A 27,983-nucleotide genomic window follows, 5' to 3' on the forward strand; every position below is an offset into this window, starting at 1 on the left:
TGCAGCCTTTGAACAATACAGGCAGAATGTAATGGTTTCCATGTGCATATTTAACATGTGATTCTACTAAAGCTGCCTCTGCTGCTGCTCCTGACATACTGAGAACTCATGTGTCTCAGACATGTCTTGCTCTCCTTCATATTCAGCTAATATACCTAAACCAAAAATGCATCTTGATTAGGAGCACTTAGACGTGTGTGTGTGTGTGTGTGTGTGTGTGTGTGTGTGTGTGTGTGTGTGTGTGTGTGTGTGTGTGTGTGTGTGTGTGTTCGTATGTTCTACACATTCCTCGCCTCTGTGTGAACATTTATGGGTGTATATATGTTGCTTGCAAAAGTCTGGTTTGCTACAGTCTCAGTACCAGCAGCCTATAATTACAGAGGCAGCTTTAGTGTGAGAGCAGAGTGCCTGCTGGGTAATTGCCACTAAGAGCACCAGAGGAAATATGGCTCCTTTACATCTAGCACTTATTTCAATGGACCAAATTGAGCTATTCCAGAAATCAAGCATGGCCAAAACAAAAAAAGGGAAAGAAAACAACAAAAGAAAAATGTGATTATATGTGATCACAACATGTTTATCAATGAACATATTAAACTATCACCATTGCCATGAAACATCACTGGTTGATGGAGAATGTACAAAGACTATATATTTAATGTACTGTATTAAATTGATCATTTGCATACTATACCTGTACAGTGTATATAGTACATAGGTATAGTCCTCTAATGGTACTACTAATATTTTTTTCATGTGACTAATTTTGAAAAATTACTACTTTAAATCCTAAATGTGAATGAATTTAGGATTTAAATAAATCCTAAATAAATAAGTATAAGTTGAGTTTTTGCTGGTGCAATAAAACACCAGCAATCTCTATATTTTTAACCTAGTTTTTAGCTTTATTTCATGCATTATTATTATTATTTTTTTACCTTTGTGAAAATTTATACGTTCAGAGCCAGCATACAGGAGCCGTTCTATTATGTACCAATCCCATCATACAGAAACTGTATGATAAACAGTTCCACCTGAGGTGCAGCAGAAAGTGCTTTAAGTTTGTGTTTAATGAACTGGACTTTGTTAAACAAAATTTGTATTGATACCTGTTTCTCGACATAAAACAAAGGCATAAAATAAAACACAGCCAATTCAGATTCTTAAAATATGTGTTTTACAGGTTTTAGAGTTAAGCCAACTCTGCTCTGAAAATGTGAACATTCCAATAATACATGCTGACTGGCCTGTTACTGATTTACAACATGAATTCCTCCCTTAAGGGGCAACCGTTTACAAATGATAACTAGAGGTCAGGTGCGTAATAAAGCTAAAAGGGAAACTTCCATGTATCTCTAAGAAACAGCTGGCTGTGGTGGTTGATGTTATCAGGAAGCTGCTGCTAGAAATTTTCTATTGCTCTTCACTTCATATCTGTAATTAAAATGGCACATGCTTTACGGTGATGGTGCCTTGATATCCCTAACAACCCTGAAAAGTTTGTTACTGAACTTGAAACTTGCAAAAAAACAACAACATAAAAATATATCTTTAGTCACAAAAAATGATGAAAAAACAGTACCTTATGAAATTTACTACTTTTTTCCCCCTACAGACCTGAAAATCCAGTTCTTTGCTACAGCCAATTGAAGCGGACGTTACTAAAGGGTTAAACAATTGATTTGATACTTTCTGAATATGTTCATTAGAATCCCTTGCTATGCTAATACTTTGAAACGCTGGCTACAGATAAATATCAATTTTAACAAACATAAATTCTGGTTTGCTTAAGAGGACCAACATCTAACACAGGTTAACCTACAGGTTTATCTTTTGCTCTGCTCTACAGTACCTTGGGTAGAGTCTTAGCTTACTGTTGAGATTAATATGGAAGTGAAAAACAAATGAAGACTTATTAAAAGTGATTCTCTATATTGCTTGACTTCCTTCTGCATAAGAGACATCCAGAATGAGCAACACAAGTCAGTCTGTTTTATGTCTTTGGTGCAGTCTCTTCAAAGGAGGCTGGGCTGGTAATTACAGAAAGAGGCGATAAAAGCAAACACAGAAACACAAGTCTTGGCAAGCCAGTAGAATCTTACACATCCCTTAGGATCCCAGTAGTTTTCAGCAGACTGCAGCTTTACTGGTTGATTGTAGGTGAAATGTTTTTTTTAGCATACAACCAGCTCACTGCAACAAATGTGAGGTTCTCTGAGAACAAAGCTAGTCACATAACAATACTACAACCATCTACATGGGTCTCAAGTCGGGGTTTATTCAAGAAGATGTCATCTCTTCAGCTGATGTGAAGCATCCAGCTCAAATAGGTCATGTTTGCTGAGCTTCATCTGATATTCTCTCATATTTTCCTGTAGATGCATCAAATTAGTAGATTAGAGGACCAAAAGAGCTGAAACCAAAAATGTAAAAAGAAAAAAAATTAGTGACTTAATGTAAATGTAAATAATGTACGTGACCCACAAATTTGTGGTGCAGAACTTGAACACCCAGATTTGATTTGTGAAACTTAAGAACCATTAAAATAACCTGTAAATACACAATTTCAGTTGCAGAAGTAAGCAGGGCTGTAACTATGGTTACAGACAGTGTTGGTCAAGTTACTTGAAAAAAGTAATTAGTTCCTAATTACTGATTACTTCTCCAAGAAAGTAATCCCGTTACTCTACTGATTACTTATTTTCAAAAGTAAAAAAAGTTACTTTATTACTTAGTTACGTTTTAAAACCATGGTACACAACCTACATAATAAAGCAATCGATCTTTCAGCCCAATTCTATTTTTCTGCATAATCCATCATATAAAATTGAATCAAATGAAAAAGTCTCTTTTATTAGTTTTAATATTTTAACTTTAGCACATTGCATCAACCAAAAATTAAATTATATGAAACATTCTCTGACTTTTGCTTAACATTTAAACCTATTTTCTGCATATTCCTGCATATAAAATAATTTCTTGTGTTTACACTCAGTCTTTCAAAAAGATGCAAGTAAAACACAAAAAAATCAAAGACTCAGCAGCACCGAGTCCTGTTGCTCTTAAATTTTCACCTGTTTAGCAGGAGTGGGGCCGGTGGAGGTTTGCCCAGTGCAGCAGTGGACATGTCAGTGGTGGGATCCGGGGGTTTCTCTGTGAATTTCACATTCCCGTGGTAGCGTGCTCGGTGCTTGCTCAGATTTGAAGTTTCATTTTTCACTATAGAAAATTTTCTTGCCATGCAGAGTGTACAGCGGTGTACAGTTTTTACAGAATCAAACTCAAAGTACGGTCAGTACTTCCAAGCTTTAAATGCTGCATAGTCGTCCTCTCTTCCGCACTCCATGTTATCCGTCATTGATCTACACACATCTGTTGCTGCCATGGATGTCGCACACTCATACATCATTGTCATGACCAGTGATGGAAATAACGGCATTACAAGTAACAGTGTTACTAACGGCGTTACTTTTTTCAGTAACGAGTAATCTAACTAATTACTATTTCTATCGTTACAACGCCGTTACCATTACTAACAAGAAAATGCGGTGCGGTCGCGTTACTATTTTTCAACAAACAGATGGTTGAAGCTGACATCAGCTTACCGCACCTTATATCAGTTCCACGGAAGTAGCTGTCTACGTAAGTAGTCTGGGCACTACAGCTTTAAAGCAGCTGAGCGTGGTCCTGCAGACGGCAATCACTTTCTGCCCGACAATCACTTTTTTGCACAACACCTGGAACTAAGGGAGCAAAACAATCGCATGAGTGCTGCTGTTTGACTGAGGAAGAATAAAGTAGTCGTGGTAAGCCATGACCACTTCAAGATGACAAAGCAAGAAGGTGATATATACCAGTTTTTAAATTGTATTGATAGGCCACGTAAAACCAGAGTCATGATAAACAATATATACGCAGTGTTTTTTCCTCAATAGTTTCGTCACGTTTACTGTCTAAGGACAGCACAGCAAGCACTCTCTGCTTATGACCACAAAAACAAAAAACAGCCCGTTTGTGTTGGTGGAAAAATGTACCATGTCGACCAATCAAAAAGTGATATGGCAACATGACATTTGGTTGTTTAGGAAGAGGGGGAAGTTTAGGCGAGAGAGAGAGAGAGAGAGTTTAGAGATGTGAGAGATTTGTGACGTTTAGCGTGTTTGGAATGTGTAGTTAATGTGTTGTCTTGTGTAGTTAGTGTGTAGTGTTGTGGATGGTTTGGTGTTGTGTGTGAGAACAATGAGGTGACTGCTGTCTCCAGGTAGAAAAGAGGATGAGTGATACACCTGCTGCTGTCAGACCTGCAGGTATCAGGCTGTGATGTTCTACTTTATAGTGGACAGAAATTATTTTTTTGGAGTGGCACAAATAATTTGTGTGGCATCTTATTGAATGCAGAACACCTGATTTGTTATGTAAATAGTTTGAAATTGTTATTTTAAAAAGGGATAAAAGGTAAACGGCTGCAAATAACTTTATTGTTTGTAAAACTTGTGCATAAGATTTTAAAATTGACAATTTATATTTGCATTTAAAGTTAGGAAATATGATTCATTAAACATGTTTGTGGTTGTTACAGTAAAAAATATAACTTTTTTCTACTCTGATTTTGTGTTGTTGTTTTTTTTGTTTGTTTGTTTTGTCTGATTTTAGATCAGTTGTGTTAATACAGTATGTCAAAATGAAAATATAACTGTAAATTCAGACACGCGAGGTTGTGCTGAAACGGATGATACCAAACAAGGCAAAGTCAATAGTTTTTAAAGGTGAAATGTAGAGCGAACATCAAAAGTAGTTTTAAATGGCCAATTATACCCTTGACCCCAGAGGGTTAAACTTTTTTTTTTTTTAAAGTAATGCAATAGTTACTTTTCAAGTAATTGCTTTTAGAATCTTGTACTTCTTGTTCACAGATGATGTTTTAGTTTACATATTAAAACCTCCTGAATCATTTATGGAGCTTATGTTAGTGTTAAAGGAGTATGGGTCCTACTCGAGATATAAACTGAATGTACAAAAAACACAAGTTCTCAGTAGCTTCTATAGCCCCCGCCCAAACTTTGTGCAGCAAATACAAACTAGGCTGGGACAAAAAACTATCAAATATTTGGGCATTAACTTATCAATGGATATAACCAGTTTGGAAGAAATCAAATACTCCCCACTTAAAAAAAATATCATGGTAGATATTAGCAGATGGTCATTAACTCCTTATCTAAGCATCTCTTTTAGAGTGGACACCATAAAAATGAATATGCTCCCAAGGATATTGTACTTGTTCCAGTCTGTTTCTATAGAAAGCCCTGATAGATACTTTGCAGAATGGGATAGGATCCTCTCTAGATTTACTTCAGCTTCCCAAGGGACTAGGCTCCCTTGCCTACATGACTATTATAGGGCAACCCAAATGAGAACTCTGGTGGGCTGGTGTAAACCTGGATATTGTTCAAGATGGAAGGAAGTGGAAATTTCCTTGGGAGGTAACTTCCCTGTCGGGCACTGATAGGAGATCCCTCAGCGTTGCGTCTCCTGGGAGACCCGGGCCACCCTTGGATAGTAAGCTCAATAAAGACATGGAAAAGAGTGCTTAAAAAGTATCAATTAAAGCAGAGGGCTGGATTCCTTAGGTGGTTTGCATATGACCCGGAATTTTTGCCTAGTAAGACCGACTCAACATTTAAATTCAATTCAATTCAATTCAATTCAATTTTATTTATATAGCGCCAAATCACAACAAAAGTCGCCTCAAGGCGCTTCATAGATACAGAGAAAAACCCAACAATCATATGACCCCCTATGAGCAAGCACTTTGGCGACAGTGGGAAGGAAAAACTCCCTTTTAACAGGAAGAAACCTCCGGCAGAACCAGGCTCAGGGAGGGGCGGCCATCTGCTGCGACCGGTTGGGGTGAGAGAAGGAAGACAGGATAAAGACATGCTGTGGAAGAGAGACAGAGGTTAATAACAGATATGATTCAATGCAGAGAGGTCTATTAATACAAAACATGGGCTAATAAAGGTCTCACCACATACAGTACCTTTTTGAAAGATGGAAAAGTGATGCGTTTCCAGGACCTTAAGAATAAGTTTGGGTTGCAAAATCAAGACTTTTTTAGATATTTGCAACTGAGGGACTTCTTGAATAAAAAGCTAAAACATCCCCAGTTATCGATTGGAATGAAGAAATTATTTACATATTCGAGAATGCATATAGAGGTGCATTCTATCAAAAAATTATTTCCAAATTATATCGTTCACTGACCAACCTAAGGGGTCATGATACAAGATATGTTAAAGCAAGATGGGAAACAGAGGGTAATCTATCCCATGACATGCAGCAGCAAATCATTTCCACATTTTTGGGGAATGTCCTCATGTGGCTCCATTTTTGAAGGACATACATAATGTCCTGGAAACAATCTTCCAAAAGAAAATACAATTTCATTTTGCAGTATTGTACCCAGGTAACTTAGAGAGTCTTAATTTATGTAAACGGGATAAATATTTGTTCAGTGTGGTGTTGGTAGCTTCCAAAAAGGCCATAACCTGCCTTTGACTTAATGAGGATACTACAAATAAGTGGATTGATGTGATATATACTATTTTTGTTATGGAAAGAATAACTTTTAGGCTAAAGTTACAGGCGGACTCATTTGACGAACACTGGTCGAAATGGTTGAACTATGTACAATGGGAAGCCCGATTTTGTATAATCTCGTTGTATTTGCTGGTTTGTTTGTTTTTGTTTTTGTTTTGTTTGTTTGTTTTCTTTTCTTTTCTCCACCCCCCACTGTGATTAAGTTGTATTGTTGTACATGTTGTAAATAAGAAAACCAATAAAACATAAAGGGAAAAAAAAAGAATCTTGTACTTCAGTTACTAACTCAGTTACATTTTTGAAGAAGTAACTAGTAACTAACTTGCCCAACACTGGTCATGACACACTCTCACAAACAAAATCAAAGTTTAGTTTAATTTAGTAAAGTTTAATCCCTAACTTTACTGGTTACTTGAAAAAGTAATCGTATTACTGCCCATCTCTGGTAAGGGAGATTAGTAAGGTAAATTTTTTTTTTATGTGTCGTATTTAAAATGCTTTAATAACCTTTAGAAAAGGCTACATACAAAAGACCAGGGCATAGAGTTCCAATAATAATCGGTCATTTTTAAAAGTGTGAAGAACTTTTTTAATTAGCTTCATTCTGTAGCAGGAGCAACTGTGCATATAGGTAATTATATAGAAATACAAGTGCTGTGTGTATACACAAATAAAGAACTACTGTGGACATCTAAGAAGAAGTCTGTGCATCAACTTTGAGGGAAATGACAGTATTTAATAATATATCCATCCTCTTGTCCAAATATGGTCAGTTGTTGCTCGATGAAGACAACCGAAGTGACAACACTTCATAACGTGGAATCCAGAAATTAGTGGGTGACATCACGGTGGTTATATCCATCTTTAATATACTGCGTGTGGTGTATGACTGCTTTAGATTCAGATAAACATCAGAAATACACAACAATTACTATTAAAACATTAATAGAGAAAGTCTTAAGAAGCTGAAAATACCAAATCCGCTGACAAAGTACAGTATATGTGTACATCTGATGTATGGTCTGTATTGCTGTATGCAGTGTTTATAAAAACTGTGTATAGTAGGGGTGCAACGATACTCGTATCGATATTGAACCGTTCGATACAGTGCTTTCGGTTCGGTACGCATATGTATCGAACAATACAAAATTTTTAATTTATTTTATCAACTTTTCTTCTGACAATGCTGTCTGTGTTGAGAGCTCAGTGGATCTGCGTTCGACTACTCCGCCTAGGCTGCACTGTCGAGTGCAGATCCACTGAGCTCAGCGCAAGCTAGCGAGACAGAAGCTAAGCTCGTTGCAACATGGCAAATTGAACCTCCCCCACCCTCATTCAGATGTGGCGTTTGGAACTATTTTAGTCTTCATGCCAAGTATGACCCTGAAGGTAAGCGCGTCATAGACAAAAGTAAAACAGTATGTTGGATGTGCCACGCAATGCTCAATTACATGGGTGGGTACTACTGCGTTAGCGCAGTTTGCTCGATAACGTGTTGACGCCGCCCAGCCCCACGCACAGGGCGATCCGCGGTAGCTCGTTAACGGAGATTTGCCGTGTTGTGCCGTTAACGTCATTTCAGATTAACGCTGACAGCACTAGTGGGAACACAATGAATATGACTGCACATTTACGCCGACATCATGCTAGTGTAAAGACAAGTGAAAGCAGACAAAAACAACAAGCACGCATGCTACAAACGTTACAGAGTCATTTAGACAGCCGTTAGCACATGATTCTCCTTATGGGGACCTGATATGTTTAATATGCTGCTGAGAATATAGCCCAGAAGAAGCGTATAGTATAGCTTTTATTTTGGAAAGAGCCATTTCTCTGTAATAAACTCTCTTTTCCAAAGATGAGTGATTCCTCAATCAGATATATATTTTTTTTTTATCCCTTTGTTGTTTCAGCAACATTAAATTTAAAAACTGTACTTTTAAGTTAAAATATATATTTATAATTTTAATAAATGATAAATTAAAAAAGCATGAACATTTTTTGTATCGAAAAAATATCGAACCGTGACACCAAAGTATCGAACCGAACCGAACCGTGAATTTTGTGTATCGTTGCACACCTAGTGTATAGAGTATGTTAAATAAAAATAAAGAACATATGGACACACAACTGAAGAAAACCCCTCCTGGGTGCTTATTTGCACTATGCTGGCTTCATCTTGAATTTTCCTTTTAACTTTTCTTGACAGCCAGTGAGCTGTGTATGCAATCTGACCCTGGACCATTTCACTAACCCAGCTCAAAACTGGTATACCTCAAAATCCTCAGACTGTGCAGAAGTAAATCATATTCTACTGCCATGCTGGGAAAAGGCTGAGAGGGCAGTGAAATGAAGATCTGCACAGGTTTGGTCAAGGTCTGTGTGAGAATGAAGGAGATTCAGTTCAGCACTTGTACGTGGGATTTATGAGGCACACTGATGTGAATGTAAAACACTGAGGGCAGCCCCACAGCTTGTCTCGGCTTTCACTAGCACTCGTGTTTATTCAGAGCCAAAGCCCAGCTGCAGACACAGCTCCTTGACCCTCCTGACTCTTCTCACTTGCTATATCCAGAGGGTCCACATGGATCCACTACTGTATACATGAGGATAACTTGTGAGCCAAAACTCTCATAAAGTCACTTGTATTTCTACATGCATTTCTGACCTTTGCTAACTCTTTTGGATTAATGTGAAAACAAATACCTTCTTTGGATTTCTTCCGAAATGCTCCCCCTGAAATGTTCTGTATCAATCTGTCAATCACTATGACTACACCTTGCAGTAAAACTGTGGACATGGCTTGGAGACCAGAGATCTACAGCAGAGCTGTGTTTTCTATGAAAACAGTGGGGATTTGTTCAGTCCAACATATTTTTCAGAAGTTCAGTTTAGTAAACACTTCGATAGGCTTTGGAGACTTGCAGCATCATCTCACTGCACTGGGCCACAGTAACAGGAGAAAACCCTAACTTGAGCAAACTTCTTAACATCCATCAGGTCTCTGGTGACCCAAGCAGTCGGGTTTTAGTTAAATAAACCAACTTTTATAGATTTTTTTACCTATTTGAATCAGAATCAGAATCAGAATACTTTATTGATCCCTGGGGGAAATTATTTTTTGTTACAGTGCTCCATTTTAAAACAACATTAAGACAAGACAGACAATACGCTAACTAAGAATAGTACAATATATACATATATATACATACATACATACATAAGTCACTTATAAATAAATAAATTTGGAGCACCCAAATGGAAAAACTCTGGAAAGTTAACTTTTTCTGTTTTTATTTGGAATATGGCCAAAGCAACAGTTTGTCAGACCTGCTGGATGGTGAGTGAGGATAACAACACAGGGTTGAGATGTGAGCCAAATGCTCAACAGGCATGTTTTCATGAATAAAAAGCTTTTCCCTTTGGGTATTCCAAACAGGCAAAATGTTCTAGAAGAAGTGATGGATGATAACTAAATCCAAGCACTGCCCCTAACCCTAACTTTAACCTTAAATGGGTAGACAGTGCCTTGGTAGATGATGTAGATGTATCTCTGTGTGTGTACATGTTTGTGTGTGTATTCTGTGGTGACAGGTCTGCATATTCCTCTGAAATGTGGAAAAACATCACTGAGATCCCAGGAGGGTTGGGTATCACTGCAGTTTCCTATGGAGTGATTGACAAGCGCTGCAGCTTCTGTAATCTCATTGCATGGCTGAGTGGTGCGATCTGAGGAGTCAAACAGAATAAAGCCTCTGCTAGGATAGATGTGACTGAATGGAGGAGACCACTGGTTTCTTTGCTGTAATTTCCCCCTCTATTCTGTACAATTCTGTTACTCCCTGATGGATTGTGAGATATACAAAAGGGCTCAGTGTGTGAATGTCGAAGTGGAGAAAAAAATTTCACTGTATACAGTAGCACGATGTCAAACCCGAACAAAGAACACTTGAGCTCAAGACTGAAGAGACGGTGAAAAGACTTTCCACTCCACAATACACTCTCAGCTACTGGCTATTTCTTGTGCAGGGAGAGTGGATTTGTAGATTTTTGTCATTGGATTGAAATCCAATGACAAAAATTGTTGAATTTAGGGAACAGACATGATGATTAGTTGCATTTGAGGATTATGTAACTACCAGAGTTCTTACCCCAAGCAACCTGCAAATCTAAGTCTACGAGATAAAATCTAAGAGATAATCTGAGAGATAAAAAGACAAGCTGTGAAAACCAAACATGTTTCAAATAAATGCATTGGTCTCAGTATGAATATAAGGCAAGAGCAGAGACTTAAACCTTTACACATTACAAGATGACCTGAAAAAATATTTTGTTGTAAGTGTTGGTTCTTTCTCGTTGTTCTCAGCAGTGCTTCATTGACAAACAGTGCATATGTCCAAATCTGTGCATTATCCACTAATACAAACGCTCTAAGTACAAATCTGAGATTTAAACAATTAAAAACATCTTTAAAAACATATATAGCAGTAATAATAAAGATTATTATTATCAATAAGCAGTAGCATCATACAAAGTGTTTTCAGTAATGGAAACACTTTAGAAACTTGTTTTGTTTGTTTCAGTTTACTCAGTTAGACTTTCTCCTGCTTTTTAGTTTGCTTTCTTTTGCTTTCTTTTGTTTTTGTTTTAGTCGTGTAGGCTTTCGTCTTACAATATGTCACCACTTTCTCCATTTCCACCTCAAAGTAAACTTGTTTTTATATATAAAGGCGATTCAATGCTGTGATTATTAGAACACGTAAACCTAACATTAGCTGTTATATTAGCTTATAACCAGCTTTTATTGTTGTTTAGCCAGCCTTTTGTCAACTGTCATGGAGAACCAGGGGCCTGTTCTTCGTACCTCGCTAAGTAAGTTAGCTGGATTAGATTGTTGACGATTTTGCGTGATCCTGGATCGTTCGGTTCCCCGAAGCTCATCCGGGACTTGCTGTCATAGCAACAGAGCCGTAAGCGTAAACCTGCTCGGGAGCAGGTTTACTTTATGTAAACAGGATTAGATCGCGGCCACGCAGGTATGTCCGCTTCATTTATACGAAAGCAACAGTGATATTCCACCACTGTTTCACCATAAATAAATAACATCAATGTAACTAAAGATAATGCAGCACTTGATCCTTTTATTGATGTCACACAGATACATACAGGTCATTTCCTAAAAAAGGGAAATGTACTATTAACATTCTATTACATGTATGTGATTATTACAGATGTAATTCATATTTCAGAGTAGTAATTGTAAATTACTTCGTGTAATCAAGATGAGAGACCACGGCTATAAAAGCGAAGGTGGATTTGGGAAGCCTGTCGCAGCCATGTCCTGTCCGTATACGCGACCAACCCATTGCGGAAGGTGCAAGATTGATAAGGAGAGTCCTCAGAATTCAGCGTATATTGCAGGATAGACAGGATCCTTTAGCTCAGCGCGACAGTGTGCTCATTGAGAGATATCGATATTCCCGTGAGGGTATTATTTACTTAACCAACTTGTTGACGAGGGGGTGCAGGACCACCACCTGTCTTTTTTTCCTCTGCCCTTTTCTTGGTTGCTGTTATGAACAAACTAACAGAGTATTACAGGCCAGTATTACCTTGCCAAGAGACGAAAAGCAATCTAAGAGATAAATATTACCATTCTGTAGAATACTCCTGTATTCCACTTTTACTTGTTCCCATGTTCTTGTGGGTCCTGTTGTGGCTCTAATGTGAAAGGGGATATAATATAACATATTATAATATAATATAATGCCATATGATATTGGACAATATAGTGTCATATGATAGATCTACCCTACCGCCTACTGGTGTTGGCCAGAGGGGCCGATGGCGCGATATGGCAGCCTGGCTACAACCGTAGCTGCCTCCACCAGTGTGTGAATGTGGGGGTGAATGAATAGTGGTATCGTACAGCGCTTTGGGTGCCTTGGAAAGCGCTATATAAACCCAATCCATTATTATTATTATTATTATTAAATTACCTACGAGTTTGATTTGTCAGCAACTTTCTGCCAGCCCCTCTCTCCTTGCTTTTGCAGCCTTTGCAGTGTTCTCTTGCGTTTTCATTAAACTCTGAAACTCCTGAAATCCCTCACTCATGAGTTCTTGCTCTGCTGCCGGAAAATACCGAGCACGCCCCTTGGACATTTTCGCCGACCAATCAGCGGGTTGCCGATCAATGTTTCTACTATCGATGCGTAGCCCCTTTTACGACACCCAGTGATGTCACATTACTGCGTCCAGCTGTACTAATCGTCAACAGCAGGTGTGTTCGGGGAACCGGATTAGCGAGCTCACGGTTAGCGCGATGGTTTGGTCTTGGATGTGTCATTTGATCTTGGATGTAGTAAGCGACGTACGAAGAACAGGCCCCAGCTCTTGTAGAAAACATATTCCCAGTTGTTCAGTTTCTTGGCATTGTTAGCACTTGTGCTACACTCAGCTGATTTCAATTCATGCACCGGAGATGGAAGCCAAGGGTAATGTCCACAGCGTGGACATGGACATTGTTTTTATTTTTATTGCATAAAAGGATGAAAGTGCGTTTTGGAGGGCAAGAAGCATCCAGGACAAAAACAACTGCAGTATGCTGCTTAACAACTTCAGGGACAGCATGTTAATGCTAAGCTAGCCATGAACCCAGAGTGATGTTAAAGTGGAGTGATTTCTGACAGCAGCCAGACCCTGAACTTCAACAGGTTACAAACTGATGAGCAGTCAGCCTTCGTTTCTACCTGTTCATGTTTCTACAGTAGAATCAGTTTTGTCAGAGCTTTGTGCTCTTAGCTTTGTGTTCATATCTTAACGCTAAGAGAAAAATCATATGTGTGTCCTCATTAGGATATTGATTTGTGTTGGTGTGTGACACTTTAGTCTATAGGTTTATACTGTTAAATAGCAATTATGTGACAGTGTGTTTCAGGTCATTTTATGGAGAAATTCACAAATAATGCACCGCATTACTTTTAAGAATATTGTTCTGTGTAATATGTGTAATAAATTACTTTAAGTAACAACCCCAACACTGATCACAACAAAGTGGGGGGAAACTAAACAGCATGTGTAATTATTGGATATGCTGCTAAATTCTTATCATTCCCATTCCTAAACCTGATAATAAGTAACTGTGAAAACATTGGACATATTAAGTACTTTAACAGTTTAATATTTACTACTACTACTACACTGCTTACTAAAGCATAACAAAACAGAAATATGGCTTATCTCTGAATGACAAAATGCTCTCACTTCCAGGGTAAGCCAGTAATGTTACTTTTGAAAAGGGCTTAAGTGCTTAACTAACCTTGACCTTGAACTGCAAATTTTCTATAAATTTCCTAAATCCAACTTTCATGATATCAGTTTTTATGCTATTTCCCCATATGTCCTATGTCATAGTTCCTTTGTGTCAAGTTTGAGTGTCTTTCCTGTCAATTCCTGTTTTATTTGATAGTGTGTATTTTTTGTCTTCTCTCGATACCCGATCACCCAGTGTACGTATAAATAGAAATAAATATAAATATTTAAAAAATTTTGCTTGGTTTTTGTTTACTCTGCCTGCCTCCTGAGTTTGCATTTGGGTCCCTAACCTGCAAAGTCTGATTTACTTTAATTTAATTTCCATCTAAGGTCATGAGTACCAACTTAAATGTTCTCACGACAATGATTCAAAGTCAAAACTGGTCATCAGAAATATGGCAAAACACATCTAAGTATATCTAATATGGCAAAACACATAATGCAGCTGGTAAATGTTACTCTTTGATTCTGAACTTTTGCACTGATTAACAGATCACATTAAAATGATGTCTTATGCATGCATTACAATATGCAAATGTATTCAGAGGACAAGGTGTTACTACATTCTCAGCCAGAAAGATCTCTGTTTTTAAAGCAGATTTCTATGTACATTGCATTCTCAGAAGACAAATATGTAAGACAGGCTGGAACTTAATACCTGACATGCTGTTGTTGGACTAATAAAACTAAATATGAAATATTCACATTCACTGTTTCCATTTAAATGGATTCGAGTTATAGTTTAGTTTGACATTTATGTAGGTGTACATTGGCTCGGCAAAATGCTTGGAATCATCGCAGAACATACCAAACACTGCAAAATGCACTCACAGGCTGTTTATTTGATTTCAGCTCGATAAACAGTCAGAGCAGCACCGAACACAATAATAGCTTTGGGGGTTCAATAGGTTTTTATAGCCATAAGTGAATCTAGTCAGGCAGTATATTACAGTCATGTGGCAGTCAGGGGAGACTTACTAAAGTATAAATGTGTCTGGAAATCAGAAGGGAGGTAGCAGGGCTAGCACTCAATCAATCTCCTCTTCTTATTGTGGTAAAGGAAAAGATGAGTAGGCATGTGAAAAAAAGAGGCAACAGAGAATGTAAGATGATATTTCAGTTTCTGGTGATTGCTATGATTCTTATAAATGCTTTCACTGTGAGGGGGGTTGTTTGAAGGCTGGGAATAGAGTGAGTCAGTTTTATAGCTGCTTTACACAGGACATTGAGGAGACGCCATATGATCCATCTGGTCTCGGAATGGCATGTCAGCACAGAGGACTGGTCTGCGAACAAAGGCCCTTCACTTAATTTTGAAGAGACCGTCAGTATGGCTACAGCTCATTGCTCACAGTAATTTGAAAGGAGATCCCGCTAACATGATATTTCTACATATTTGTACAAATTTTGCCCGAGATTATTTCTTGAAATATTATTCTTATGCATACACATATAAAACTGACAATACTCAGATCTTTATCTCATAATAACAATGGCTCAGATTACTCTGTGTGAGCAGTCTAATTGTAACCACTGACTTTAAGCCCAATATGTTCTCATGTTCCCAAGTCAGAGCATACTGACAGTTTGTCTGGATGAATATAGGTGGTTTTGTTACCACTTTAACTTAATTTCTCAGTGTGCCGAGTAGAATTTAACAGGAAATCATATGAAATAGATGTGAAGAGAACATGGGTAAGTGTTCTGCTCAATATTTAGAACACTTTGACCTATGTTCAAAAGTGTGGGGGGGAGGGGATTGAATCTAAAAAACGATGTATAACAAACGTGATGCAAAATTAACAAAATAAACAGGAAATAAATAAACTACATAAACAAAGGAGACTGAGGAAAGTGATTCTACATACTAAAAATAAATAATATAGATCAGAAACAGACTGAGATATAGACTGAGATCAGAAACAAATCAGGAGTCCCCAAACACAGGATAAGCAAAACAGAAACTTAGAACCAGGTAAACGCACAAAAAATGAGACAAAAATCACAGACTGAAATATCACTCAAGACATAAGATACTCTATAGAATAAGAACAGGAGGACACTAAACCAGGAAACATGAGCATACATTAAACCTCACTGAAACCTAAATTCAAAAGCAAAAAAACCCAGACGCCATGACAGTTATAGCAAGACATTATCTGTATATATATCCCATTGGCAGGAAGAAACACTGGCATTCATTTGAGTGATGTATCTGGGGATTTTACGTCTAAACATCTATCAGGTCACCAATGACCAGTCATTTTTGAGTTTATTTAATAGAAAAAAAGAATACTCTACATATAAATATTGATTAGTGTATTATTAATTCTTCCAACAAATCTATGCATACTTATAAACTCAGAATGAATCCATTAAAATTACACAGGAGTGAGCATCAGTTAGTGCAAGCTGTCATGTTATCTCACCATCTTGAATCCAGTGGCCAATCGCCATTCTGCATCATTGCATTGTTTTTTTTTATGTTTCTAGAGATGAGGGTTAAGGCAGGGATGGGCAACTGATTTTCCCAAGGGCTCTCATGAAAAACTGGGACTTTTGTGTAGGGCCGCACCAATAACAGGCACAGTGAAAACACCAACATTTTATTAAATGTTTAATTTATTGAAATGTGCATGTTTTTGCAAAATGTCATTTTACTTGTAATTTAATTGCTTCCTCTGCACTTTTCAGTTATTTTCTTGTTCGCTGAGAGAAATGTTATCTGTTTTGACCTTGAACAAGTGCATTAAAATCAGGTTCAATGTCTAAGACGGAAATGCAAGATCTGGCTTCCATTCTGCATCTCAGAGCCGCTCAGGAACAACCGAAGGGTTAGATGTGGCCTGGGGGCTGTGTAATGGCCAGGTCTGGGTTACAGTGTAGTGCTTTCTGCATTTCTGTAAAAGTCACCAAACAGCACTGATATATAACCACTTTTTTTCATAGGCATATGGCTCATATAGCATATTGAGTTGAAAAGATCAAGATGCATGAGCGATTTGGTTGAAACTGAATTAAAAACTTTGTGCTGTGTTGGCAGTGACACTTAAATATTACTAGGTCTGATCTTGTGTGGCTATTGCTCTCTTCACAAGAACATGTCCCGGTTGCTTGCGACATACATTTGGATGCTGTATTGGGAAGTCATCCATTTCTGGAAAGGTTAGGATAAGTAGCTCTGATTTTTATTAGCACATTGGATACATGAATTAAGTACATGAAAAGGCAAAATTTTACTGTATTGCAGGACATGGAGATCTACTCATTTTTTGACTGCTTCCTTCAAAATGTTTTCCGATTCCTCATCACCTTTGCTTTTTCAAACAGTGGTTATATTGTGCAAGGAAATGATGATTAAGGAAAATCCCTACACACTATTACACACAGCCTATAAATGCTCTGAGTCTGAGGTTTGAAAACTCTGTGTGGTGGCTGCTGTAAATTACAACAGCAGCCTGATGTTGCCATGCAGGTATGTAGAGACACAGACTTTATCACCCCAAAGATTTTAACATGTGGCTGACCTTGTCTGTGCTAAAGAGCAAAACTGGATTCTAACAGCACCTCTGCACACATCTGACATCAGAAGATTTAATGTCAGATTTACATTTGGACGTTCTGAGGAAATGAGTCATGCATTTGCAGAACAGACACATCTGATTGTAGTCTGATGAGACCACAGTATTATCTTGATGAAAGCCAGATTTGAGCTCACTTACGGAGTTTGGTTAATGCTTCAATTCACAGACACTGAAACTATGTCTGAATCCAGTAGTGTAAAGAGTGTAAATCTTGTTATATGACCTGACCTGTGACACCAATTTTTTTAATTGGTGTGGCAGCCTCAGAGGATAATGACCTCATCAATGCACTTGGCAAGCACCTGGGAGCCAAACTAAGGACTAAGGCAAAATCCTATTTGGCCTTTGGAATGTACGTGCTGATTACATCTTGGAGAGCAGCACTTCCAACTGCTACTGATGCCAATAAAACAGTGGGTGGAAAGACACTGAGCAGCAGGCATACAGGTCGCCCTCACACACTGGGCCACTGGCATGGCAGCTTACCGTGTGACCTTCTATACATCACCACTTGGCCATTAACCAGGTAAAAGGATGGGATAAGGGCAATAGTGCACACCAGACCTAAGCGCACTATGTAAACGCATTTATCCCAGGATGCATGGAGTGTGGACATGCTTAAATCTGCTCTGCTGGCAGTTCGGTGGTGGTGGTGATGTAAAGTGGCACACTTCACAGCCACACTCAAATATTGCTCAGGCTCACCGCTGTCTAATAAATCAACAGAAAACATCCCACATTGCTAGGGTGTTAGCTCTGAGAGTGATCCTCTGGCATGGTGTCTGGAACATGCCTTTGCATTTTTGCAGGAAACTAGCAGCAGAACAGTAAACATATCTGCTGGTAAGTGTGCAGCCCAGCGGCCTGGCAGAGTAATAGGAGATCCATTATAGAGAGATGGCAGTCTGAATAATGCAGGCGTTTGTTCTGTCTGAATGAAAAGGAGCTGGCATTGGGCTAGCTCTGCTGGCAGATGATCCAGTAGCACAGATCCGCCTTCTCTCAGAGAGGAGAGGGGGCGAAAAAATACAAGCCTCAAGCAGTGTCTGCCCTCACACCAGACCTGAAGGTAAACTGCAAAATCACACATTCCTGCAGCCCTCAAGTCACAAAGTTTGCAGCTGATAAATGAAGAAAACTCCTCCAAAGGCATAATTGACCTCAGAGGAGTTTGCACCGTTGTGTAGCTACCTGTTACGATCTGACACCAGCTCCCCTGGAGAGCTTGTGCCCATGGAAACGGGAGCCTGAGAAAAGCGCCGTGCAAGGTGCTTTTTTATACCCTTTTGCTCCCATTAATTGGTTGCCAACACCACTTGACTGTAGCAAGTTGAAGCCTCCCCCACTTGGCAGGTTTTTCGCTCTGTCCAGAGAAAAGCTGGGGCCAGATGAGCAGAGGGCTTTTTTGGGGGGGGTTTGTTTTTTGCCAGGTCTCAGTGCCAAAATCACCAGGGAGCCGGATCATTTGCATTGATAAGACAGGCGCTGTGTGTCACACAAGTCTGGGCTAAGCCTGGGTCCACTCTTTTTTGGATGAAAGCTCTGTTTCAGGCATCACGTACAGAAGGAAATTATTTCATCCGTTAGTCTCCACTGGTGACAAGGTGGGGGGAGATCATCAGCTCCCTCCTAACTAGGTCACTGTGTTATTCAAGTCCAGCAGGAGACTGGAAGCAAGAGAAGGCTGAATACTGAAACTCCCCCTCACCCGCCGCTGGAGATCTTGTTTAAAGATGCCACAGAAAACGAAGAGGGAAAATAGAACAAGCCTCATTTCATTTCTAGAACAAAAAAGTGTAACACAGATATTCTATTTCATGCACTTTCCTATTTCAATAGAGTACAATTTATCCACTGGCTTCCCTGAGCCATTACAGCTATGGGGAATAGTAAAATAACCACTAGTAACTGATAAAGAATTCAGGCTTTTTATAACTTTATGAGCTTAGTATTCCTTTGGCGTGCTGTTGTCAAGTTGAGGATCATTTTACACAAATCTACCCGACCGCTGCCACTGTCAAGAGCCTCATCTGGAGATACGAGCCAAAAGCCAAGTCATTAGTTTTAGTGGTCGTCATCATGTCAGTCAAGAAACTTCCATCTCAGACAGTTGTGACAAAAAATACACTTCTTCAGAAACAGCCGCCTCAACTTTGGACAACCTTAGTGAGCGGCTGCTGCTTGAGGTGTCAGTGGCTCTGAAAAGAAGCACACTGAATTGCCTCTAATAAGGTCTCTCTCAAGTTAAACGCTGGGACTCTCAATGACTTCTGCACCGATCATCTTACACCACAATGGCTTGAGGTTAAAATGAGAGACTCCAGCAGAAAAAGAGAGCACCTGCAGAACCATTAAACTTTTAGAAGGCTTGTGGTAAGAAGTGCAGAGGCAGGGGAATGAAAGGATGATGTTACTTCTGTATAGGCCTTTTGCAGTTAATATATGATGTGCTGTTATCACTGAAGCAATTTCCATGTGACATTCAATGGGATAGAGTTAATATTTCTGGGTTTTGACCCAGAATTCTAATTGTCCATATGAAATATTTGCACTGATGAAGTATATGTATAAATCACTTTACTACTCAGATCAGTTAGCTTTCCAGCCAAATAAAGAATCTGCAGAAACAAACTGAACTGAATTCATGTTTCTACCCAGTGTCTTTATATTAGGGATTGATTCATCAAGAAAAACAGATGGCGGCACTAATTGGTGCTAGAGTGGTGCTCAGTCAGGTGCAATCAAACCACAGCAGGAAAAGGGGACGCAATGATATAAATGAAGTGCCACTCAAACCTGAAATGTTAAAAAAAAGAGAGAACAGAATATGAGAGATGCAGAAAACATGATGGAAATATGACTTTCTCTTTTCTCCTATGTCGCTTTGAAGGTTATAGTTTCCCAATCATTCCATTTTCATGACTTTTTCCCTTTACCAGTACCAGATTTTTTTAATTGCATATTTAAAATTTCTGCTAATGGTTTATGGGCAAATCAAAAATGTCAGTTTTTTTGTTAATATTTGAAATATTTGAATTTGTATGGAGTTTATATTTTTTACAAAAATTAGAAATTCCAATATTCCATAATTTTAAGAGTTACTGTGTTACTATGTGTACAGCAACAACAACAGCATTGTGTAGAAGCAGTTTTTAAAAGCCTTTGGAGCACAATAACCTGTCACCTGTTTGGCATTGTATGTTTTAGCACTACAAAAGGTTTTAAGGACAGCCTACCTTCTTTTTGTTCCACGATACAAGGAGAAATACTGTACTTCATTATCTGCAGAGTAGACATGAAAGTAGAAATCTGAAACCAGGGAGTGACACCTCCTGTACTCCACATTTATTTATCCACTCCTGGATTCCATAATAAATGCATCTACATTTTACTATTTACTAGTCAATAAATAAATGAAATGATGCGTGCACAAGAGGAAAGCTAGGCTCACTGTAGGTCCAGTCTGATCAGTAATGGCATCCTAAGTAAACTGAATAAAAATCTGTAAGAATACATTGTAAAGTACCAGGAAGTGCACGGAATTTCCTGTCTTCATTTTTTATGGATATTTTTTTAAATACAAAATTTACAGTGACTAATATTAGAATAGAATAGAATAGACTTTTCTTAGCCCATGAATTAGAAATTTGGGTGTTACACAGCTCTTATAGCAAGGGGAATATGAAATATAAAAGGAAGACACAAAGTAATCCTATACATAACCAACTAAAGTTCATATATACAGGTAACAATGTATGGAAATATGTATAAAAACTGTACGGAGATATGTAATAAAGTGTACAGAGTGTTAAAATATTGATTCATGTTATTACATTTTTGAAAGGTAGCTTTATTACAAACATTATTGCTTCAGATGTATGACTTTATAATAACTCTTTTATTCCATAATCGCTACTTTGGATCTGATTTACAAGTGGACTATGATAGTCTATGTAACATTCTTTCTTTGTGGAGTTTGCGTGTTCTCCCCGTATTTGCGTGGGTTCTCTCTGGGTGCTCCGGCTTCCTCCCGCAGTCCAAAGACATGCAGTTAGTGGGGATAGGTTTCTATGTTTTAGCCCTGCAACAGACTGGTGACCTGTCCAAGATGTAACCAGGGTCTCTCTAACTAGAGAATGGATGGATGCGTATTATATTATAGTTTAAGGCTAAAACTATTAAACTAATAGTAAAAAAGTACAACAGTTGAGTTTATGAAATGTGTTTTGTAGGCCAGCAGTTATCCTTGCATTATCTAAATGCCAGAATTAGTTGTCATAAATTATTGTTGACTAATGTGTCTCTTTTTTGTGTTATAGGGACTAAAAATAGTAAATGGAATGGAAGTTATGCTTTTCTACAATAACTGCCCACTTAAAACACTTCATCTTCATCTTCAAGATAATTGATCAGGGTGATCAATGGGAGTCTGGTACCTTAGGTACTAGAGCCAACAATACAAAATAATCAACACTAAACACAAAACAATAGCTAATATGTTACTGTCTATGCGCAACACCAAACAGTGCCAACATATATAATACTAATGCTTGATGACATTATTAGGGAAGGTTAGAATACTGTGGAACCAGGTATGTTGCAGGACCCTGAACATATATGAGAGCTGTAACTTTTTGCACAGTTGCTTTTTTGCTAACATGCACATCTCAATCAAAGCACACATGTTGCAGATGAGATTGTAGGTCTGTTAGGTAGTTAGAATCTGGCTACTACTATAGAATTACACTAAATTCCCAAAGACCTCTCTACAGATTACATACTATTGAGCTGCATGGCTCTTCAGTCTATTGGGTGGATTGAATTGATGGAAAGCAGAGCTCTAAGAAGTTTTGTTCTATTTTTAACAGAATCATTCAAAGAACAATATTTGCTAATGCTTTGTTGCCTCCACAGCCAACATTGCCTCCCCCAAGGCTGCCCACCCCCAAAAGGGGACCCCAGCCTAGAGGCATGCAAAGGTAATGTGGGGGAAATTCTCCAATCAAATAAGCCATGAGGGACTCGCTGCTGAAGAGCGAGGGCTTCCTCTGCCTGCAGCGCTCTCCCTGGCTTTGTTCTTGTCGTTATCTTTGGTGGCAGATAATCCTGAATGTGCTGTGTGGATCACAGCTGCTTCACCAGGAATCAACCAGCGGCTCATCATGCATGTTAAACTCATTACATATTCAAAAGGAACTAAATCTCCTGAATATCTGCCTGCCGGAAGGGCATTGTGCATGTGTATTTACAGCCATGTGTGTGTGTGTGTGTGTGTGTGTGTGTGTGTGTGTGTGTGTGTGTGTGTGTGTGTGTGTGTGTGTGTGTGTGTGTGTATCAGCTATGGAGCTCCATCCTTGAACAGGCTTTGCTAATGGCATTTTTCATCCCCCATTTAACCTTCCTCTTTCATCCTTCCTCTTGTGCACTCAAAAGATTTTGAAAACACTTTGATGACAAACTTCACTTAGTGCATTCTTTGGTGATGACCCAAAAGCAAATAACTGTTGAAACACACCTAAATATACATCAAGGCACTCAGATGAGGTGGCTGTGTTACACAAGGTCAAGGTTGTAACCACCATGTGTCTCTAAGGGACATGACCTTCTCCCAGTTTAAACAGGTTAGAGGAGACAATTGATCCTACAAGGATCAAAGGTCAAACGGACCTACCTCTGGAGGTACACATCACGTCATTTTTAAAATCTCTGGATGCAAGTTTTGATGTCCAGCAAAAATCAAAAATTATTTCACAGTACAGTTAAGTATGTTTTCACAGTATTTCTGGTTTAACTTTGCAAGTTGGATGGACAACATTGGATAAACTCTCTAGAAACACCCCGAGAAACAATATCCACAGTGTCTATTGTTTTTGACATTAAGTTTCACTTCACTATAGAGAAAGTCTTTATATATTATAATTTCTATTTCCAAAACTGGCTGAAAACCCAAGAGCAGCACAAATAAGACTACAGTAGCCCACAGACTGCGTATTTCACATTTTGTTACCTGGTGACATTAAACAACTCCACCATATAGGCAACAGCCTGCAAAGCTGTGCATAGGCTCTGAGCAGGAGCATTGCACAATAAAACCAATCCATTAAACAGTGTTGCTGGAGGCCAAAACAGAGACTAAACACAGTTAGTAGTATTTCACATTTGGGTCTAGATGGGATAATAATTAAATTGCTTTATTAGGGATGAAATTTTAAGAAAAAGCCAAAAAAAGAACTAAAGGAAATGTTTAGTTATTGGTTTTTGAATATATTCATTGAGAAACTGCTTTTAATGCAATTTTATTTTTTTTACATTACATTTTATCTACAATCATAATTGTATTTACATTTATAGCTGACAAATAACTACGTAAAATAATGCTGAAAAATGTATTGAAACAGCATACACTTAGTCTGACCAGAATTCAAAACAAGCTTATGTTTGAACTCAATTAACAAAGACTGCAAAATCCAGAACTTAATAGGATAGGGTGTATACGCGTTCAGTATCCCATCTAATTAAGCTATATCCCAGCTAGACGGTTATTTGGATTTCTCATAAGAAGGATTAAAGCTAATGTGGACTTTCTGTAACAACAAAATGATAATGACTTGAGCAAAATCTTAAATGCAGGAGGCGACTGTTCTGAACAATAATATTGCCATAAAAGTAAAGCTCTATTGGATTAAATAGCTGCTGCCAATATAGACTAAATTTGTTCCACAAAGACAATTGCTGCAGAATACGACCATCAATGAGAGGGATTCTCTGTTTACTATACGAGTTGATCAGTTTACCTATAACTTATATTCTTGTACCAATCACATCATATTCTAGGATCTGCATGAAGGGAATTAAACAGCACATCGATCTACTGCAGACATGTGCTCAGTAATGTAGCTAAATTAGTCCTGTTGATAATGCGCTTGTTTGCATGTGTGGCTCAGTTAGTGGCCGCTGATCTATCTACAAGTCCTTACCTCCATATTCACCCACTAATCCTGTTCCCAGACAGGCTGATGCCAGATCATCAGTGACTTCAGGCTGGAGGGACCCGTGTCTCCACAAACACGGCTGTTAGACACCCCCTATAACAGTATTTACCAAGTATATGGATGGTGCAGTGAACTGCTCCACACATACCATACTCACAAGCCCAGTTATGTAGGTTCATCTATTATATATAACACTGCTCTTTCAAGAATTTTGCACTGTTTGAAAAATTCTTTGCATTTTTTAAATAGAACAACAGAAACAAAGAAGCCACGAATCCCCAGTCAAAAAAGGCTAAACATGTATTATAAATGTGTTTATTGATTAATACAACCCATCTCGAGTGCCACTAAGTCATTTATTTTCAGCATTTTGTTGCATGAACGCTCAGTCATGCAGATAATTATGAGGCTACAGCTGCTGGTACAAAAGCCCTCTAGCTGGGATTCTCCCACAAACAGACAATAATTTTGGACTTTTACTGTACAAAAATGGATAGCAAAAGTCAATTTTTGTCTCTCCAATAATACATTAGAGCTGATTACTGGGCCTCAACATAACTTCTGAAAACACTGCCTTTAGATAAATAAAATCAACTTTCTAGGGTAGCAATAATCCTTTCTGTCATCGTTGTATTTTTACTCAGTTGTATATAGTATTTGTATTTGTATTCTATTTTTATCTTATTGTATATTTATTTTATTTTATTCTACTGTATATAGTATTTTATTTTATTCTATTCTGTACAGTTGTGTACTGTATTTATTCTTATTGTATTCTAATTTTTGCCTCATAACTTTTGCACTGTCCACTTCCTGCTGTGACAAAACAAATTTCCCACGTGTGGGACTAATAAAGGTTATCTTATCTTATCTTATCTTAACTTGTCCTTCTTGACAGCCAAAAATGTAAATTTATGTTCCCATTTATGTTCCGATTTGTAGTGTTTCTTCTACATCTTAAGATGCAAGGTAGGTGCAAAGTACATTTTTTTATGTTTATTTAATAATATAATCTGTTCAGAGGTTAGCACTATCATTTCACAGGGAAAAAAACATCCTTCTTCTGCAATCCAGTGAAATATGTTAGGCTGACTGGCCAGGTAGATCTAGTCTTGAGTGGTCAGTAAGACAGTACTTAATAAAAATATTTCATAGAGATAATTGATGCCCACTTTTGATTCTTTTTTTAACCTTTTAACATCCCCAAGATCATTGATGATCCATCTGGAAACAGGTATAGGGTTTCTGTTAAGTCAGAAAAACTGTCATTCCAAATTGTTTCAGACATGATTTGAAACATGATATGGTTTTTGAAGTTTTTTCAGTTTGGACTATTTAGTTTGTGACTAAAGCTAAACCCAACTCTTACCTCAGATAATTCTCAGGTGACCTAGCAGCAGTACAAAGGTTTAAAAGGTTTGATTTTGTACCAACACATTCAGTTACAAAATGTTTTGCCTATTTAATTACCTTTGTGGAGTGCTGGTCTCTTTAAAGTCCAAATCACAAGGCTACAAAAAGCACCGCTTTTCAAGTTTACAAATCCAGGGATTGTCCCCATTGATGATTCATTGTAATGTTAACAAGTTAATGAGGTACTAGACTTCTTTGAAAGTTTACATCACTAATAAGGCCTTTCAGTGTCTTTACCATCAAGATACATATATAAATATATATGCACATACATATTAATGTACCTTCTTTAAATATGAAATGCTCAAATGTAAGCTGACACATTCAAAGATCCAACCATGCAGGTTTACTGCCAATAAACCCAGGCTACGATCAGGAGGTGTTGCCCAGACATCTATACCTCAGTCCCAGAAAGATGACTAAATATGTCAAAATGGACAAAGCATCTATGACCCAGGATCAATTTCACCTCCTGACATTTTTGTTTTTTACAGGAGCTTATTGGCTGCTGTGAGATAAACAATGGCAATTTCTTGGCTGGAACGGGAGAGTGTGTGAGCAGAATAAAATTATGCCTCGAACACAAGGGCAAAAGAGCAAATCGTTGGAAAGAGAAAAACATATACAGTACTAGCTGCAAAATAAGTCAGTGCAATTTCTGGCAGGGCTTACTAAAATTGCCCTGATCATAAAATATATGCAAAGGAGCAGAGATCAGAACTGCTGCATGTTTATTTTTCATGAAATGTGGAGTTCTGGAAATAGGTTAGATTACTGTGATAATGCTTCTTTTATTTACAGGACGCATATGGACTGGGATTCACCATCACCCCAGTGCATGCTCAGAATTTCTATCAGATACTGCTGTCAGACACCCCCACTAGCACCAACACCATCTCCACCTCCCCATCCTCAATTCAGCATAAACCTGTCTCAGCAGATCATCCTCCTCCACACTTGCCATGATATCCTAGTCTTATCATCATCATCCATTGTCTGAGAAGCACACGGGGAAATCAATGTCTGATCATGAGAAATGCACAGAATAAGGCAATCTGGGCTGTATATGATCTATAGGGGCAAAATATAATATATGTCTGCAGAGCTCAGGTCATAGAGAAGAGAGCCTGTCCACAGAGCCTTTGATTACACTACAAAGTCTTTAAAAATGCACTTGGGTCAATGGAACCCAAACTTGGATCGATAGCGCTTTTGAATCAACAGCTTTGTGGGTTTGTGTTGTCAGCTTGATTAGATTCAGGAGGAAAGTGGGTTGATGAGTAAACACGACAGCATCAATATTACATGAGACTGAAGATCCAACGATTTCTTTCTTTAATGTCTGTAAGAGATCTGGGTCGAATCCCCTTAATGCCCTGACATAAATACATCGTGTTTTTCTCATGGATTAAGCTTAAAAACTGAACATAGAATATAGAAAAGTGTAAGAAGCAAGAAAAAGTAGGGAAAAAATTATCCAGTGCAAAGTCACATGTTCACACAACAGTCTAATTTTACCACATGAATCATTAATGTTATATAAACAAAGGAGAGAAAAAAACCACAATTCTTAAGGAAAAGAGACTACATCCTCTGGATGATAAATCAAAAACAAGAAGAAGAAGTGGAAAGATTCTACCTTGGTCATATGTAGCCAGGGCACTGTCAGTGCTGTAGCTGCAGGGTGCTTGTGTTTCCCCAGTGAACTGAAGCAGATGTCAGCCGAGACACCTGCTCTGGCTCAACCTCCTCCTCCACTGCCTGTCGGGCCCAGCGTTGGGGTTGCCGCCCTGCCCCAAAATACACCCAGCACTTAGCCCCCTGGCATGCTATTGTCTTAAGCGCAGCCATGGATTCATGAACTCATTAAGACATGCTTGCGCATTTCTCATCTGTTGCATGAGATGTGAAAGATGTAAACTAATGGGAATGATAGCTGTTAATTTATAAACAAAAGGAGGTGTCGTTAGCATCATCATCAGTGCAGAAATATGACTGTGATTGCTTTCACAAAAATACACAAATTAGTGATAAGCATGGTTAAAAAAATTCTAAGGAGCTTAGAGTGTTTTACTGACAG

General features: G+C 38.3%; 1 protein-coding gene across 4 annotated transcripts in view; it reads right to left on the reverse strand.

Moving 5' to 3' along the window:
- tncb (tenascin Cb) overlaps nt 1–27,625 on the reverse strand; it is a 114,541-nt gene extending 86,916 nt beyond the window's left edge. The window contains exon 1 of one of the 4 annotated variants that reach the window (XM_085293630.1): nt 27,543–27,625. The gene's annotated coding sequence lies outside the window, so the exon portion shown is untranslated. The remainder of the gene's footprint in view (nt 1–27,542) is intronic. The other 3 variants (XM_085293628.1, XM_085293629.1, XM_085293627.1) reach the window with 3 other exon arrangements.
- Between the last annotated feature and the right edge of the window lie 358 nt (nt 27,626–27,983).

Source organism: Mchenga conophoros, linkage group LG12, assembly GCF_057382185.1.
Source record: "Mchenga conophoros isolate Kocher_MC1m ecotype Shallow Benthic linkage group LG12, M_conophoros_male_GT1.1, whole genome shotgun sequence".
NCBI classification, from domain to species: Eukaryota; Metazoa; Chordata; class Actinopteri; order Cichliformes; family Cichlidae; genus Mchenga; species Mchenga conophoros.